Source organism: Salmo salar, chromosome 19 (assembly GCF_965601325.2).
Source record: "Salmo salar chromosome 19, fSalSal1, whole genome shotgun sequence".
Taxonomy (NCBI): domain Eukaryota; kingdom Metazoa; phylum Chordata; class Actinopteri; order Salmoniformes; family Salmonidae; genus Salmo; species Salmo salar.
The window spans coordinates 52296275-52314784 of NC_138309.1; the positions used below are offsets into that span (position 1 = coordinate 52296275).

The following is an 18510-nucleotide window of genomic DNA, read 5'->3' on the forward strand; positions in this document are numbered from 1 at the left end:
ACTGCTAGATGGTGAAGCGTGATTCATCACTCCAGAGAGTGCGTTTCCACTGCTCCAGAGTCAAATGGCGGCGAGATTTACACCACTCCAGCCGAACGCTTGGCATTGCGCATGGTGATCTTAGGCTTGTGTGCAGCTGCTCAGCCATGGAAATCCATTTCATGAAGTTCCCGACGAACAGTTATTTTGCTGACGTTTCTTCCAGAGGCTGTTTGAAACACAGTAGTGAGTGTTGCACCGAGGACAGACGATTTTCACACGCTACGCGCTTCAGCGGTCCCGTTCTGTGAGCTTGTGTGGCCTACCGCTGAGCCGTTGTTGCTCCTAGACGTCTCAACTTCACAATGACAGCACTTACAGTTGACCGGGGCAGCTCTAGCAGGGCAGAAATTTGATGAACTGACTTGTTGGAAAGGTGGCATTCTATGACGGTGCCATATTGAAAGTCACTGAGCTCTTCAGTAAGGCCATTCTACTGTCAAAGTTTGTCTATGGAGATTGCATGGCTGTATGCTCAATTTTAAACACCTGTCAGCAACGGGTTTGGCTGAAAAAGCCAAATCCTCTCATTTGAAGGGGTGTCCACATACTCTACATCACCAAATGTAGAGTATGTTTCATAATAAACATATTTCATTTAATTTTAATGTGCCTTCAGTTTTGATTAGGAATGTGTGTGTTACTCATGAATTCAATCTCATTCTAGTTCTGTGATGTTACAACTAATGAACACTAATTCAAAGTTTTATACCTTTATTCTACTTTATCAACTCATTCAAACATTAGCGAGCCATTTCCAATTCATGCCGTCCAAGACTTAAGACGCCTGGAGGAAGCCAAAGCCTGGTAACCGTGGCAATCCTGCGTCACAATACCAGGTCTGCCATGAGAATACCAGTTAGACTGACAGGTTTAGAGGTTCCAAGCCCATTCTATTCATTCTTATTAGAGCCAGATATTTCACAGGATGTATAAATGTGAAGCATCCGGTTGGCGTTTCCACTCACTACCAAATATGGTGATGAGAGGAAGTCCAGTGGCCGGCAGTGGGAGAAGATGGAGCGAGATGGATTTTGGCTGACATTAAACACATTTTCTCATCAATTAAACATTCGTTGAATTAAACTATGACCTTTCCAAAACTAAAATCTTTAACAGATTGGACTACGTTTTGTAGACTTTACCCATTGCCAAAGGTTCCAAAAATTGCATTGTTTAGGAGTGGAAGAGCAAATTTAGTTATTGCACACGCGCACTTCAGAGTAGGCATTCCCTAATGGAAAATGCAAATAAATGCTAGAACGCGCCAATAGGATCTCACTAGCTCGTACTTGGCTCTGCCCACCTCCATGCTGGTTCTGCCCACTATGATTAATTTGCTCCCATTGGGAACGACGGGTTCAGGTCTATCTTGGGTTAGTTATAAAACAAATCTTTGTTGCTAGTTTAGCTAACCAAACCAGCAGTCCTAGCTTGCAATTATGAAAATCGAATTCAACAATGCCAATAATGTTTTCAATTAGACTTGCTTTCAAAAGCAGCTCAAACATAGAACATGTAAGAATGAACTATAGCCATTTAATTCTACCGTGCTGATATACCATGCGTTAGTTAAGCAATAAGGCCCGGGTGGGAGTGGTATATGGCCAATATACCACAGCTAAGGGCTGTTTTTATGCACGATGCAATGTTACCACCATAACAGGAAATCAATTGTTTTAAGTGTGAGTAACTCAGGGTAAAGCTTAGCCTAAATACACAGTGAGCTAGAGAGGCTGGTGTTTGCAAGACTAGTTAAAGCTTGCCAAGAGCATGAATCAACAACTGCGAGCTGTTGCTCTCAATGTGTTGTTTTTTTACAAAATTTAGATCGTCATTAAAATGCAGAATATAAATTGTGGGCATATTGTCACCTTGACATGCGGCCTGTTAAATTGTACGTGCCACAAACGTGACGATTAAAGTGCCCTCAAATCAGTGTGAATAACAAGCCACAGAGAGGAGCCGTGGGAAAGAAACCTGAATGCCAAAAAAGGGTCTGACTTGGCTGTGTCCACCACCATTGAGATCAGTAATAACATATAGGCCTACAGCAGGGAGAGTAGTTCTCTTTCTAAACATAAGGGGTGGCCCAAATTTACTGATTTTAAGCCTTCAACTCTGTAGGCCTCATTGGTCCAGTGTACTGTCCTTACAACACAGGAGGATATAAAATAATGAAGTTATACCCCTTGTTGAATAGTTATGAGGCAAGATTGATTTAGGATATCTAAGATAATTCTAGCAACATTATCAGTTTGAGTTACTGTCCCTATTGAAAATCTAAAAGAGTTGACATGATCACGCAGTTTCACAACATAATTCAGGATAAGTCAGAATCATCCCACTGGGCGAATCCATGTCATTTCAAACAAAAACATCAATGTGATGATGTTGAATCAACGTGAAAAACGGATTGGATTTGCAAAAAGTATTTTAACCCAAATCCAATGACATGGTTACATTTTTTGTTGATTTCACGTTAGTTGACAACTCAACCAAATGTAACTCAAAACTAGACATTGAACTGACGTCAGCACCCAGTGGGATATTATGAGCACCGATTGCTTCATATGATGAATCAGTTGTTACTGAAAGCCAACACCTAAAAGTACAAACTAGCCTTAGTACAAAGTTGAAGTAGTAGCCTCTACAAACTTCAGTTTATTTCCTACTCAGGTCTCTTCAAACCATGGAAGGAAAATAAAACCACTGAACATGTACATTGCGCACACCAGAGGAGGCTGGTGGGAAGGACTATAGGAAGACGGGCTCATTGTTCCCTTCTTTTCATTCCAGCCATTACAGAGTCAAACATGTGGGCTCCATATGTTTGTGTTTGATACCGTTCCATTCCAGCCATTACAATGATCCTTCCTCCTATAGCTCCTCCCACCAGCCTCCTCTGGCACACACAGTATTCCCAGTGACCTCACATGGAGAGACAACTAGTTGATGACAGAATCTCAGTTGGGAACCTATCCTTAGTAATAAAAACAGTGTGTGTGATACATTTTTTTTTTTTAAATATACAAATTCACACACACACACACACACACACACACACACACACACACACACACACACACACACACACACACACACACACACACACACACACACACACACACACACACACACACACACACACACACACAGCCTTGCAAAAGTATTCATCCCCCTTGGTGTTTTTCCTATTTTGTTGCATTACAACCTGTAATTTGAATGGATTTTTATTTGGAATTCATGTAATGGACATACACAAAATAGTCCAAATTGGTGAAGTGAAGTGAAATGACTTGTTTCAATAAATTCTAAAAATTAAAAAAAACAAACAGGAAAGTGGTACGGGCATATGTATTCACCCCCTTTGCTATGAAGCCCTTAAATAAGAACTGGTGCAATCAATTAGCTTCAGAAGTCACATAATTAGTTAAATAAAGCCCACCTGTGCAATCTAAGTCTCACATGATCTCAGTATATATACACACACACACACACATACACACTGTTCTGAAAGGCCTCAGTGACTGCAACACTACTAAGCAAGGGGCACCACCAAGACCAAGGAGCTCTCCAAACAGGTCAGGGACAAAGTTGTGGAGAAGTGGAAAAGTACAGATCAGGGTTGGGTTATCAGAAACTTTGAACATCCCATGGAGCACCATTAATTCCATTATTAAAACATGTAAAGAATATGGCACCACAACAAACCTGCCAAGTGAGGGCTGCCCACCAAAACTCACGGACCAGGCAAGGAGGGCATTAATCAGAGGCAACAAAGAGACCAAAGATAACCCTGAAGGAGCTGCAAAGCTCCACAGCAGAGATTGGAGTATCTGTCATAGGACCACTAAGCCGTACACTACACAGAGCTGGGCTTTACAGAAGAATGGCCAGAAAAAAGCAATTTCTTAAACAAAATAAGCAAACACGTTTGGTGTTTGCCAAAACGCATGTGGGAGACTCCCCAAACCTATGGAAGAAGGTACTCTGGTCAGATGAGACTAAAATTGAGCTTTTTGGCCATCAAGGAAAATGCTATGTGTGGCGCAAACCCAACACCTCTCATCACCCCGAGACACCATCCCCACAGTAAAGCATGGTGGTGGCAGCATCATGCTGTGGAGATGTTTTTCCCCATCGGCAGGGACTGGGAAACTGGTCAGAATTGAAGGAATGATGGATGGTGCTAAATACAGGGAAATTCTTGTGGGAAACCTGTTTCAGTCTTCCAGAGATTTGAGACTGGGACAGAGGTTCACCTTCCAGCAGGACAATTTATTCCAAAACATTTTTTTCACATTTATTTAACCAATGACCCTAAGCACACTGCTAAAGCAACATTCGAGTGGTTTAAGGGGAAACATTTAAACGTCTTGGAATGGCCTAGTCAAAGCCCAGACCTCAATCCAATTGAGAATCTGTGGTATGATTTAAAGATTGCTGTACACCAGCGGAACCCATGCAACTTGAAGGAGCTGGAGCAGTTTTGTCTTGAAGAATGGACAAATCCCAGTGGCTAGATGTGCCAAGCTTATAAAGACATACCCCAAGAGACTTGCACCTGTAATTGCTGCAAAAGGTAGCTCTACATTGACTTTAGGGGGGTGAATAGTTATACACGCTCAAGTTCAGTTTTTTTGTCTTATTTCTTGCTAGTTTCACAAAAAATATTTTGCATCTTCAAAGTGGTAGGCATGTTGTGTAAATCAAATGATACAAACCCCTATAAAAAATAAATTAAAAAAAATTCAGGTTGGGCAACAAAATAGGAAAAATGCCAGGGGGTGAATACTTTTGCATGCCACTGTACCTGTGATATCTAGTTTGCACTGCCTGCCGTGGTCTTCCTTTTCCCACTCAGAGGCGCTACAATACAAACAAACAAAAAAAGCTCTGAGAAAAAGCTATCCCAACCAGACAGAAAATGTTAATCACTCAACTCCTCAGAATTTCCCCCCTGGCTGCGGGGGGAACTTCAGTGAGTCCCACCCATCCGTTGCTGAACAGTCATTCGGAAACGCTCAGTTGGTGTAAGCATCCCCGGCTGGCCAGCTCACAGCCCAGGCAGCATTTCTACTTTCATAAGAATCGGGAAGGCGTGTAGGGGAAGCTGTTAAGCTCTGTTAGCGAGTTGCCTGGTTACGCCTTGCATAATCAGTAACCACACAGAAAGGGATCTTTTAATATTAACTATGCCCCAAAGTCAGGATGTGCTTTCCCAGGGTTAAGTGTAGCGCAAATTCTGTTTGCTCTGCAGTAACTCTATACTGCTTTATTGAGCTCACTGTTTAATCTGGATGATAAACTCTGTTACCCAGAAGTAAAATTCTTGCGAAAGTGGTCACATCCCATTTAACATTTACCTGCAAATCTGTCCACGAGAGATTCTGGATGATAACACAGTGGATATTCCGTGACAATCGAGTGTGAATGAATCAATTAGGAATGAAGGCTGATATGGAATTCTAAAAGAATAGGGGACAGGCTGATTTAACCCATTGATACCCTGAACAATGTCAAACATTTTCTCATGCCAAAATGAGTTAGTAGTGGTGGTACCTTCAGTTCAATTAGATAAAGGATCCCTACAGAAGTCAAAATGTATGCCCCCCCCCTAGTCAAGTGCTTGGCCACAGGAAAGTCACACCCACTTTCAATCGGTCTTCAGATTTCCTATTCCCTGTGGAATTGTTTACAAAAGGGGTTCTCTGTTACAGAAATGAGATGAAGCTAACAAAAAGTATCTTGCATTGAGCATAAGTATACATACTACTCTCACCTGTATTGAATCTCACATGTCTACGTACTCACCTATGCTTACAAAGCAGTTGCTTATTGCACATTGTAAGGATGAAATAGGCCTCCAGTCAGACACCTACAATCAGAAGATCCAGAAACAAAGCAGCAATATGACACGTAGGCTTTAGTTGTTCAACCCTCCTCTCACGTTCAATGGAAATAGACCTAGCTTACCAGTATGTACATTCAAAGCATTCGCCTCCAGCCACCTAACAGGTGACATTTACTCACTTGGCCCAAATCAATTCAATAGGAAACAGACTGGAGTCCACAGAGAGAAACTAGTGAATAAGTCATTTTCTACTCAGACTGTGATGAGACGTTTTCACTGTGCTGTCCATTAGAGGAGCACATTCTATTTCACGGCAGCTTCTGGTGACTCAATTCAATCTAATAGCCATTCGAAAAGATCACAGGTAGGAGCGTTAGACCATTTTACGCCTCTCACAATTCAATGGCAATTCAAAAACTCCTCTCAGCTTTTCAACAAGAAACTGCACATTTCCTTCCTTCTCCACTGGAGTGTCATACAGACAGAAATTGTGTGTAAAATGAAACTTCCATGTTGATACTATTGATTGAGTTCTTTTAACAAACATGATAGCTAGGTAGGGTATATTTTGTGTCTCATCAATTAATGGTGAATTCACACTTTCAGCCATGATTTAGGGTAACCTCTGGTACTTGGACAAAATTTTGTCTAGGCCTACATGGAAATATAGGCCTACTTTAAAACTTTTCTAATTTTAGGATCAACTACCCTCATACCAGAATGGTGACACCTTTTAGGCTACACCCGAGAGGCAGGCCAAAGGGTTGTGGACTGGTTCAGGCCTTTCAGCAGTGGTACCGGGGCACCACAACACTAGCTTTAAAGAATTTGAATATAAGGAACATCCCTTTAAGTGTATGACACAGAAGTAGACATTCTAAACCAATTAACACTTCAGGACAGATAGGCTAATACCTAGAAGAAAATTACTGACAATGTTCTTCTTAAAATAAGGTATTGAAGAGGAAAAATTCAGCAGCCATAAAAATGATTTGGTCACTTCACGAGGTCTACAACGCTATCTGCGCCGTCTCGCTGATAAAAGTACAGTACTAACGTTGGGATTGTGAATGAAGTATGCTGAGAGATAAAAAGTGGGGAACTTTGCCAGCTTATTCGTCTATCTCTGCAGTGACCTTTCCAGTTGAACGCGGAGGACCATTGCATACTTTTCAGACAGTATGGATAACTGCCCATCCACTTCACACAGACATTTATGTGGGAGCGAGCAACTGAACGTCCACACTTGTCTCAGTTATGACCCCGGGGTTTCAGGCCATAAATGAGTCATGACATTACTGCAATCCAAATGGCTGAATTCAAACTTCTCTAAATTCCTTCAACAAACCGTGGCGCTGAAGGCGCTACTGTGGCACAGACGGAAATTAAACAATGCCTCAACATCGCCAAGGTAAACTGATTTCCATCCACTTTACAAATACATTTGTTTTGCGGGCCAACAGGACAGCTCCTGGTAGTGCGATTCATAGGGTAAAATGCCAACAGACACAGGGTTTGTGTTTTAGGAATTTGCTCAGTCAATTCCCCCATACTATTTGAACTAACCAGTGCTTCTTTACCAACAAAAGCAGCTAGCCAAGATCAAAACTCAAAGATTGGAGACATTGTGAGAGCCTGAAAAGTGCAGTGCGTGACCTTTGATTATCTAAAACCGGCAAGCAAGTTTATCAGCGCTCATGTTGTCACAACAAACAATCTTGACACCACAGCAGTGTGTCCTTTGGCCTTTGACTGACCATGGAATGAAATTTGCTGAATGCATGAATCTCCATCTCAAACCACTTCCATCTGGTGGGTGGGAAAGTTGAAGTAAAAACATAAATCGAGCTTGTTTGGTTAAATTATACAGTACGCTAACAGGTGAAAAGATCAGGCCAGTTTCAGACAATGGAAGGAAGGAATTCAGATTTTGTTACTGATGCCATTGAAAGCCATACACAGCTCCAATCGAATCAAAACCGCACCGTCTACAGCCTTACATTCAAAGCACAGTAGACTACCTTCCAAACAAAGGCATGGTCTTTCAGCCAGTCTCCTAGTAGCGTAGGTATTATCCAATGAGAAAAACTAAATCACAGAACAGCCACAAGTAATGATAAACTCCTTGACCCATGAGTGTAGTTTACTCACCACAACACAGGGATCAATTACCATCATTCATTACCTTTGTCTCATTGGCACCGAGGTCTTCCTAACAAGGTCCGAGGACAGTGAATAATGCCGGAACACAATGGGAACTGACGCCAGAGACCGAGACACAGAGCATCTGTACCAAACCAGGGACATCAAGCTCAACCCTCACTGTCATGCAAGTCTTGTGTTTATCCATCTGTCAAGCGTAAAATAAAACCACCATTGGTTAAGTGTTGACACAGAAATACATTAGGCCTTAGTTCTACTCTAGTTTACAGACACAGTAAGTATAATTCACCCATTCAAAGTAGGATTAACCATCCCCCCCAAAAATAGATAAATTATGGTTAGGCCTGAGCCTAACAAGCACAGGACAACAGCCTACCTGGCCTAATTCTGTTTCCAATTTAACAACCTCCAAGGTAAAACAATGGAGGTTACAGTGCTGGTAATATACCATGTTGGCGAAGCATTTTTCTGTGAATAATCTGATCCATTGAAGCACAGCAAAGGTTAATTATTAATCCAAGAGATGGGTTCTATGACAATCTCTGGCATTTTAGTAATGCTGAGAAGTTCTCTCACCATAACCTTCTAGTGATTATCAACAGCAGACTTTGGTCAGGCAACAATTTGAGAATAATGATCCCTTCTCATTGATCTGGCTCCTAGACAATTTTAGTTTCCTGTTATAATGATTCTCTGGATCATTGTGAGAGTTTAGGGCTGACCCCAATCAGTCGACTGGTCGAATGTTTGGTTGTTAGGCTGTTGGTTGACCGAGATTGTGTTACTGCTCGACTAAAACACAACTCATCCCAAACCATCTCAATTGGGTTGAGGTCGGGTGATTGTGGAGGCCAGGTAATCTTATGCAGCACTCCATTGATCTCCTTCTTGGTCAAATAGCCCTTACACAGCCTGGAGGTGTGTTGGGTCATTTTCCTGTTGAAAAACAAATGATAGTCCTACTAAGCCCAAACCAGATGGGATGGCGTATTGCTGCAGAATGCTGTGGTAACCATGCTGGTTAAGTGTGCCATGAATTCTAAATAAATCGTAGACAGTGTCACCATCAAAGCACCCCCACACCAACATTTCCTCCATGCTTCACGGGGTGAACCACACATGCAGAGATCTGTTCACCTACTCTGCGTCTCAAAGACAATGGTTGGAACCAAATATCTAAAATTTCAGACGAATATGACAGATTTCCACCAGTCAAATGTCCATTGCTCGTGTTTCTTGACCCAAGCAAGTCTCTTCTTCTTATTGGTGTCCTTTAGTAGTGGTTTCTTTGCAGCAATTCGACCATGAAGGTCTGATTCACGCAGTCTCCTCTAAACAGTTGATGCCGAGATGTGTCTGTTACTTGAACTCTGAAGCATTTATTTGAGCTGCAATCAAATCAAATTAACTTATCCTGGGTCTTCCTTTCCTGTGGCGGTCCCCATAAGAGCCAGTTTCATCCTAGCGCTTGGTTTTTGGGACTGCACTTGAAGAAACTTCTTGTTCTTGAAATGTTCCGTATTGACTGACCTTCATGTCTTAAAGTAATGGACTCGTTTCTCTTTGCTTATTTGAACCGTTCTTGCCATAATATGTACTTGGTCTTTTACCAAACAGGGCCATCTTCTGTGTAGCCACCCTACACAACACAACTGATTGGCTCAAATGCATGAAGGAAAGAAATTTCACAAATTAACTTTAAATAAGGCACACCTCTTAATTGAAATGCATTCCAGGTGACTACCTCATGAAGCTGGTTGAGAGAATGCCAAGAGTGTGCAAAGCTGTCAAGGCAAAGGGTGGCTATTTGAAGAATCTCAAATATATTTGGATTTGTTTAACACTTTTTTGGTTACAACATTATTCCATGTGTTATTTCATAGTTTTGATGTCTTCACTATTATTCTACAATGTAGAAAATATAGTAAAAATAAAGAAAAACCCTTAACTTTTAACTGGTACTGTATGTATGCGCGCACACACACACACACACCCCTCAGTGAACTAATCCATTGTGGAGGCCTAGAACTAAAAGCCAATTTATGCTTGATCTGAAAATTGAGCTCCATACCGCATCGCCATGTGCCTCCCAAATTTTGTAACAATGCAGAGAGCTCTGTATAGGTCTGTATTGACATGATTGGTGGACGGTAGGTGGGAGCGGTACATCCTGTATAAACACAAACTCACTTCCTTGACAACAACTCTGCACTGCTCCACAAGAAGTATGAATGCCCTGACTTCTGCTGAGACCATATCACCATAAAAGGCAGACTGACCATGCACAATGCACTTCTCTCTCCAGAATGTGCTCTCTCCCACCAATGTGCACATTCATTGTTTCATAGCTTCATTGTGTGAGTCGTTTGCGTTTGATGGTTAGTGTATATCAATTCCCCATTACATACAGTGCTGTCGGAAAGTATTCAAACCCCTTGACTTTTTACACATTTTGTTACATTACAGCCTTATTCTAAAATGAATAAAATAAACAAAACCCCTCAATTTACACACAATACCCCATAATAACAGAGCGAAAACAGTTTAGAAATTGTTGCAAATTTATTACAAATAAAAACAGAAATACCTTATTTACTTAAGTATTCTGACACTTTGCTATGAGACTGGAAATTGAGCTCAGGTGCATCCCGTTTCCATTGATCATCCTTGAGATGTTTCTACAACTTGATTAGAGTCCACCTGTGGTAAATTAAATTGATTGGACATGATTTGGAAAGGCACACACACCGGTCTATATAATGGTCCCACAGTTGACAGGCCATGTCAGAGCAAAGACCAAGCCACAAGGTCGAAGGAATTGTCCGTAGAGCTTCGAGATAGGATTGTGTCGAGGCACAGATCTGGGGAAGGGTACCAAAAAAATGTCTGCAGCATTGAAAGTCCAACAACACAGCGGGCTCTATCATTCTTAAAATGGAAGAAGAAGTTTGGAACCACCAAGAATCTTCCTAGAGCTGGCTGCCTGACCAAAATAACCAATCGGGGGAGAAGGGCCTTGGTCAGGGAGGTGACCAAGAATCCGATGGTCACTGACAGAGCTCTAGAGTTCCTCTGTGGATATGGGAGAACCTTCCAGAAGGACAACCATCTCTGCAGTTTCCACCAATCAGGCCTTTATGGTAGAGTGACCAGACGAAAGCCACTCAGTAAAAGGCACGACAGCCCTCAGTAAAAGGCAAATGACAGAGCAAAGGCACCTAAAGACTCTCAAGACCATGAGAAACAAGATTCTCTGGTACAAGATTAAACTCTTTGGCCTGAATGCCAAGCGTCACGTCACGTCTGGAGGAAACCTGGCACCATCCCTACGGTGAAGCATGGTGGTGGCAGCATCATGCTGTGGGGATGTTTTTCAGCGGCAGGGACTGGGAGACTAGTCAGGATCGAGGCAAAGATCAACGGAGCAAAGTAAAGGGGGCTCCCGAGTGGCGCAGCGGTCTAAGGCACTGTATCTCAGTGCTAGAGGTGTCACTACAGACCCTGGTTCGATCCTGGGCTGTATCACAACCAACATGATCGGGAGTCCCATAGGGTAGCGCACAACTGGCCCAGCGTCGTCCGGGTTAGGGGAGGGTTTGGCCGTGTTAGGCTGTCATTGTAAAATAAGAATTGGTTCTTAACCGACCTGACTAGTTAATAAATAGTAACAAAAATAAAGATCCTTGATGAAAACCTGCTCCAGAGTGCTCAGGACCTCAAACTGGGGCGAAGGTTCACCGTCCAACAGGACAACGACACTAAGCACACAGTCTTCTGGACAAGTCTCTGAATGTCCTTGAGTGGCCCAGCCGAGCCCGGAATTGAACCCAATCAAACATCTCTGGAGAGTTAAAAGTAGCTGTGGAGCAATGCTCCCCATCCAACCTGACAGAGCTTGAGGATCTACAGAGAAGAATGGGAGAAACTCCAAATACAGGTGTGCCAAGCTTATAGCATTATACCCAAGAAGACTCGAGGCTGTAATCACTGCCAAACGGTGCTTCAACAAAGTACTGAGTAAATTTTTACTTATGTAAATGTGATATCATTTTTAGCAAACGTTTCAAAAAACCTATTTTTGCTTTGTCATTATGGGGTAGTGTGTGTAGATTGAAGGGGGGGGGGGGGGGGGAACAATATACGTTTTAGAATAAGGCTAACCTAACAAAATATGGAAAAAGTCATCAAGGGGTCTGAATACTTTCCAAATGCACAGTACAGTTGAAGTCAGAAGTTTACATACACTTAGGTTGGAGTCATTAACACATTTTTCAACCACTCCACACGTCTTGTTAACAAACTATAGTTTTGAAAAGTCGATTAGGACATCTAGTTTGTGCATGACAAGTATTTTTTCCAACAATTGTTTACAGACTTATTATTTCACTTAATCACAGTTCCAGTGGGTCAGAAGTTTACATACACTAAGGTGACTGTGCCTTTAAACAGCTTGTAAAATTCCGGAAAATGGTGTCATGCTTCAGAAGCTTCTGATAGGCTAATTGACAATATTTTAGTCAATTGGAGGTGTACCTGTGGATGTATTTCAAGGCCTACCTTCAAACTCAGTACCTTTTTGCTTGACATCATGGGAAAATCAAAATAAATCAAATTGTAGACCTCCACAAGTCTGGTTCATGCATGGAAGCAATTTCCAAACGCCTGAAGGTACCACGTTCATCTGTACAAACAATAGTATGCAAGTATAAACACCATGGGACCACGTAGCCGTCACACCGCTCAGGAAGGAGACGCGTTCGGTCTCCTGGAGATGAACGTACTTTGGTGTGAAAAGTGCAAATCAATCCCAGAACAACAGCAAAGGACTTTGTGAAGATGCTGGAGGAAACAGGTACAAAATTATCTATATCCACAGTAAAACGAGTCCTATATCGACATAACCTGAAAGGCCGCTCAGCAAGGGAGAAGCCCTGCTCCAAAACTGCCATAAAAAAGCCAGACTACGGTTTGCAACTGCACATGGGACAAAGATCGTACTTTTTGGAGAAACATCCTCTAGTCTGATGAAACAAAAATAGAACTGGTTGTCCATAATGACCATTGTTATGTTTGGAAGAAAAAGGGGGATGCTTGCAAGCCGAAGAACACCATCCCAACTGTCAAGCACGGGGGTGGCAGCATCATGTTTTGGGGGTGCTTTGCTGCAGGTCGGACTGGTGCACTTCACAAAATAGATGGCATCATGAGGCAGGAAAATTATGTGGATATATTGAAGCAACATCAAGACATTAGTCAGGAAGTTAAAGCTTGGTCGCAAATTGGTCTTCCAAATGGACAATGACCCCAAGCATACTTCCAAAGTTGTGGCATAATGGCTTAAGGACAACAAAGTCAAGGTATTGGAGTGGCCATGACAAAGCCCTGACCTCAATCCTATATAAATTTTGTGGGCAGAACTGAAAAAGCGTGTGCGAGCAAGGAGGCCTACAAACCTGACTCAGTTACACCAGCTCTGTCAGGAGGAATGGGCCAAAATTCACCTAACTTATTGTGGGAAGCTTGTGGAAGGCTATCCGAAACATTTGACCCAAGTTAAACAATTTAAAGGCAATGCTACCAAATACTAATTGAGTGTATGTAAACTTCTGACCCACTGGGAATGTGATGAAAGAAATAAAAGCTGAAATAAATCATCCTCTACTATTATTCTGACATTTCAAATTCTTAAAATAAAAGTGGTGATCCTAACTGACCTAAAACACAAAGAATATCTAGTTAACAGAAGAAAATAAAGAGAAAATCAGGACAGAAGAAAAAGGATATCAAAGTGAAACAGTTCTCTAAAGACACAGGAGACAATAATACAAGAAACAACACTTCTGTAGCTTGTCAACTATGTGTCTGTCTATCCCTGTTCTCTCCTCTCTGCACAGGCCATACAAACGCTTCACACCGCGTGGCCGCTGCCACTCTAACCTGGTGGTCCCAGCGCGCACGACCCACGTGGAGTTCCAGGTCTCCGGCAGCCTCTGGAACTGCCGGTCTGCAGCCAACAAGGCTGAGTTCATCTCAGCCTATGCTACCCTCCAGTCCCTAGACTTCCTGGCGCTGACGGAAACATGGATTACCACAGATAACACTGCTACTCCTACTGCTCTCTCTTCGTCTGCCCACGTGTTCTCGCATACCCCTAGAGCATCGAGCCAGCGGGGTGGTGGCACTGGAATCCTCATCTCTCCCAAGTGGACATTCTCTCTTTCTCCCCTGACCCATCTGTCCATCTCCTCATTTGAATTCCATGCTGTCACAGTTACCAGCCCTTTCAAGCTTAACATCCTTATAATTTATCGCCCTCCAGGTTCCCTTGGAGAGTTCATCAATGAGCTTGACGCCTTGATAAGTTCCTTTCCTGAGGATGGCTCACCTCTCACAGTTCTGGGTGACTTTAACCTCCCCACGTCTACCTTTGACTCATTCCTCTCTGCCTCCTTCTTTCCACTCCTCTCCTCTTTTGACCTCACCCTCTCACCTTCCCCCCCTACTCACAATGCAGGCAATACGCTTGACCTCATCTTTACTAGATGCTGTTCTTCCACTAATCTCATTGCAACTCCCCTCCAAATCTCCGACCACTACCTTGTATCCTTTTCCCTCTTGCTCTCATCCAACACTTCTCACTCTGCCCCTACTCGGATGGTATTGCGCCATCCCAACCTTCGCTCTCTCTCTCCCGCTACTCTCTCCTCTTCCATCCTATCATCTCTTCACTCTGCTCAAACCTTCTCCAACCTATCTCCTGATTCTGCCTCCTCAACCCTCCTCTCCTCCCTTTCTGCATCCTTTGATTTTCTCTGTCCCCTATCCTCCAGGCCGGCTCGGTCCTCCCCTCCTGCTCCGTGGCTCGACGACTCACTACGAGCTCACAGAACAAGGCTCCGGGCAGCCGAGCGGAAATGGAGGAAAACTCGCCTCCCTGCGGACCTGGCATCCTTTCACTCACTCCTCTCTACATTCTCCTCTTCTGTCTCTGCTGCTAAAGCCACTTTCTACCACTCTAAATTCCAAGCATCTGCCTCTAACCCTAGGAAGCTCTTTGCTACCTTCTCCTCCCTCCTGAATCCTCCTCCCCCTCCCCCCCCCCTCCTCCCTCTCTGCGGATGACTTCGTCAACCATTTTGAAAAGAAGGTTGACGATATCCGATCCTCGTTTGCTAAGTCAAACGACACCGCTGGTCCTGCTCACACTGCCCTACCCTGTGCTTTGACCTCTTTCTCCCCTCTCTCTCCAGATGAAATCTCGCGTCTTGTGACGGCCGGCCGCCCAACAACCTGCCCACTTGACCCTATCCCCTCCTCTCTTCTCCAGACCATTTCCGGAGACCTTCTCCCCTTCCTCACCTCGCTCATCAACTCATCCTTGACCGCTGGCTACGTCCCTTCCGTCTTCAAGAGAGCGAGAGTTGCACCCCTTCTGAAAAAACCTACACTAGATCCCTCCGATGTCAACAACTACAGACCAGTATCCCTTCTTTCTTTTCTCTCCAAAACTCTTGAACGTGCCGTCCTTGGCCAGCTCTCCTGCTATCTCTCTCAGAATGACCTTCTTGATCCTAATCAGTCAGGTTTCAAGACTGAGCATTCAACTGAGACTGCTCTTCTCTGTGTCACGGAGGCTCTCCGCACTGCTAAAGCTAACTCTCTCTCCTCTGCTCTCATCCTTCTAGACCTATCTGCTGCCTTTGATACTGTGAACCATCAGATCCTCCTCTCCACCCTCTCCGAGTTGGGCATCTCCAGCGCGGCCCACGCTTGGATTGCGTCCTACCTGACAGGTCGCTCCTACCAGGTGGCGTGGCGAGAATCTGTCTCCGCACCATGCGCTCTCACCACTGGTGTCCCCCAGGGCTCTGTTCTAGGCCCTCTCCTATTCTCGCTATACACCAAGTCACTTGGCTCTGTCATATCCTCACATGGTCTCTCCTATCATTGCTATGCAGACGACACACAATTAATCTTCTCCTTTCCCCCTTCTGATAACCAGGCGGCGAATCGCATCTCTGCATGTCTGTCAGACATATCAGTGTGGATGACGGATCACCAGCTCAAGCTGAACCTCGGCAAGACGGAGCTGCTCTTCCTCCCGGGGAAGGACTGCCCGTTCCATGATCTCGCCATCACGGTTGACAACTCCCTTGTGTCCTCCTCCCAGAGTGCTAAGAACCTTGGCGTGATCCTGGACAACACACTGTCGTTCTCCACTAACATCAAGGCGGTGACCCGATCCTGTAGGTTCATGCTCTACAACATTCGCAGAGTACGACCCTGCCTCACACAGGAAGCGGCGCAGGTCCTAATCCAGGCACTTGTCATCTCCCGTCTGGATTACTGCAACTCGCTGTTGGCTGGGCTCCCTGCCTGTGCCATTAAACCCCTACAACTCATCCAGAATGCCACAGCCCGTCTGGTGTTCAACCTTCCCAAGTTCTCTCACATCACCCCGCTCTCTCCACTGGCTTCCAGTTGAAGCTCGCATCCGCTACAAGACCATGGTGATTGCCTACGGAGCTGTGAAGGGAACGGCACCTCCATACCTTCAGGCTCTGATCAGGCCCTACACCCAAACAAGGGCACTGCGTTCATCCACCACTGGCCTGCTGGCCCCCCTACCTCTGAGGAAGCACAGTTCCCGCTCAGCCCAGTCAAAACTGTTCGCTGCTCTGGCACCCCAATGGTGGAACAAGCTCCCTCACGACGCCAGGACAGCGGAGTCAATCACCACCTTCCGGAGACACCTGAAACCCCACCTCTTTAAGGAATACCTAGGATAGGATAAAGTAATCCTTCTAACCCCCCCCCCCCCTTAAAAGATTTAGATGCACTATTGTAAAGTGGTTGTTCCACTGGATATCATAAGGTGAATGCACCATTTTGTAAGTCGCTCTGGATAAGAGCGTCTGCTAAATGACTTAAATGTAATGTAATGTAAAACAGGGAATTTTTACTGGGATTAAATGTCAGGAAGTGTGAAACTGAGTTGAAATGTACTTGGCTAGGATGTATGTAAACTTCTGACTTCAACTGTATATCACAAGTAGTACATTTACTGTTAATTCCTATAATTTCTAATGTACAATGTTTTACTTTGGTTATGGTAATTTATTGTCATGCATTCAATATTATTATTCCAGTCTTCCCGTTCTCATTGCTTGCAGAGTGCACAACCTACACAACACTTCTGAGAAACAAGTATTGGTTTATTTCATTCAATTTACGAGTTTTGTCAATTCAGTCATTGTCTTTTGTTTGGAGTGCTCCTGTCAATGTTAAGGACACACATATAGAAATAGGCCTATGGGGGGGCGCTGGTGAGCAGCAACATGTGAACATGCGTTTTCTCGGTGCTCTGATCCAGGGCAAACAATTTACTATTAGTACTTGACCAACACCTCCCCCACCGTGTTCATTTTGTAACATTTCATTTGGAATTGAAACCAATTTACTAAGCTGGCTTTTTTTCCAGAAATGTTTGGCCTTTATTTCGTAAAATGTCAAGACAACAGCCGCGGGCCACAAAGGAGCAGGCCTCTGCTGAAGCCTCGGCTCACCTGAAACGGACTCTGATCCCCCCGACCTAGCCATGGTAATGGCGGCTATCATTACATCTGAACAGACTGTCTTGGCTAAGGTGGAGTCACTATCCACTGACCTATCAGCACAAATAGCTATTCTCGCCACCGAGGTCAACATAAAGATCAACTCCATTAACAAAGACTTGACATGACACCCGTCTGAAGAGCCTGGAAGTTGGCGCAAATATTTACTCCGACAAAGTGGTGACACTGGAAGAACAAGTCACCCAGCTATCATCAGATGTCGTCAAACTCACTTCCAAGGTTGAGGACTTCGAGAACAGACAGCATTTTTCGGTCTGAGAAAGGGACTCGAGACCATAGGCGGAATGTGGCATACCCTGTCCATAGTTAAACTGCTACAGGAAATTCTAGGCCTAGAATAGGCGACACAATACTAAATAGCCATTGTGGGCTCATACTATGACCCTGCACTAGCCATGCTAACGTGACTAAGGACCAACTAGTGAATTCATATCTTGATTAGAAACGACAATTATTCAACATTATGAACAATTAGGGTATGTATAGGGTGACATGTTCTCACAAAGACAATATCGTTTGAATAATATTTCATTTACAGTACATGGCACAATTAGCTTTTACCAACTAGCTGTGGCTATACAGCCACGGTGCTAGGTGGCACGGTAATAATTAGCCTAGTCGCTACCTAAGGCTAGCCACTGAGCTCTTTCCATGCCTTAATAGGATACCCTACTAACATAATGTGAGAATGTTCAAGTTTATACTCCCAAAGGACCATGTGTATTATTCTTTACTTTTTGACTGGTTGGGCCACCCTGGTGCTTGGTGGCAGATACAACCTGCAAACCCGTGCTATAGCTGAGCGAAAACTGCAGG

At 43.9% G+C, this 18510-nt stretch overlaps 1 protein-coding gene across 6 annotated transcripts in view; it reads right to left on the reverse strand.

Annotated features, from left to right (window-relative positions):
* Positions 1-18510, reverse strand: part of LOC106578955 (phosphatidylcholine:ceramide cholinephosphotransferase 1) — a 58661-nt gene that overhangs the window by 11052 nt on the left and 29099 nt on the right. For 3 of the 6 annotated variants that reach the window (XM_014158276.3, XM_082965778.1, XM_014158273.3), the window contains one exon: positions 4856-4911. The exons of the other annotated variants lie outside the window; for them this stretch is intronic. The gene's annotated coding sequence lies outside the window, so the exon portion shown is untranslated. The remainder of the gene's footprint in view (positions 1-4855; positions 4912-18510) is intronic. 6 annotated transcript variants of the gene reach the window in all.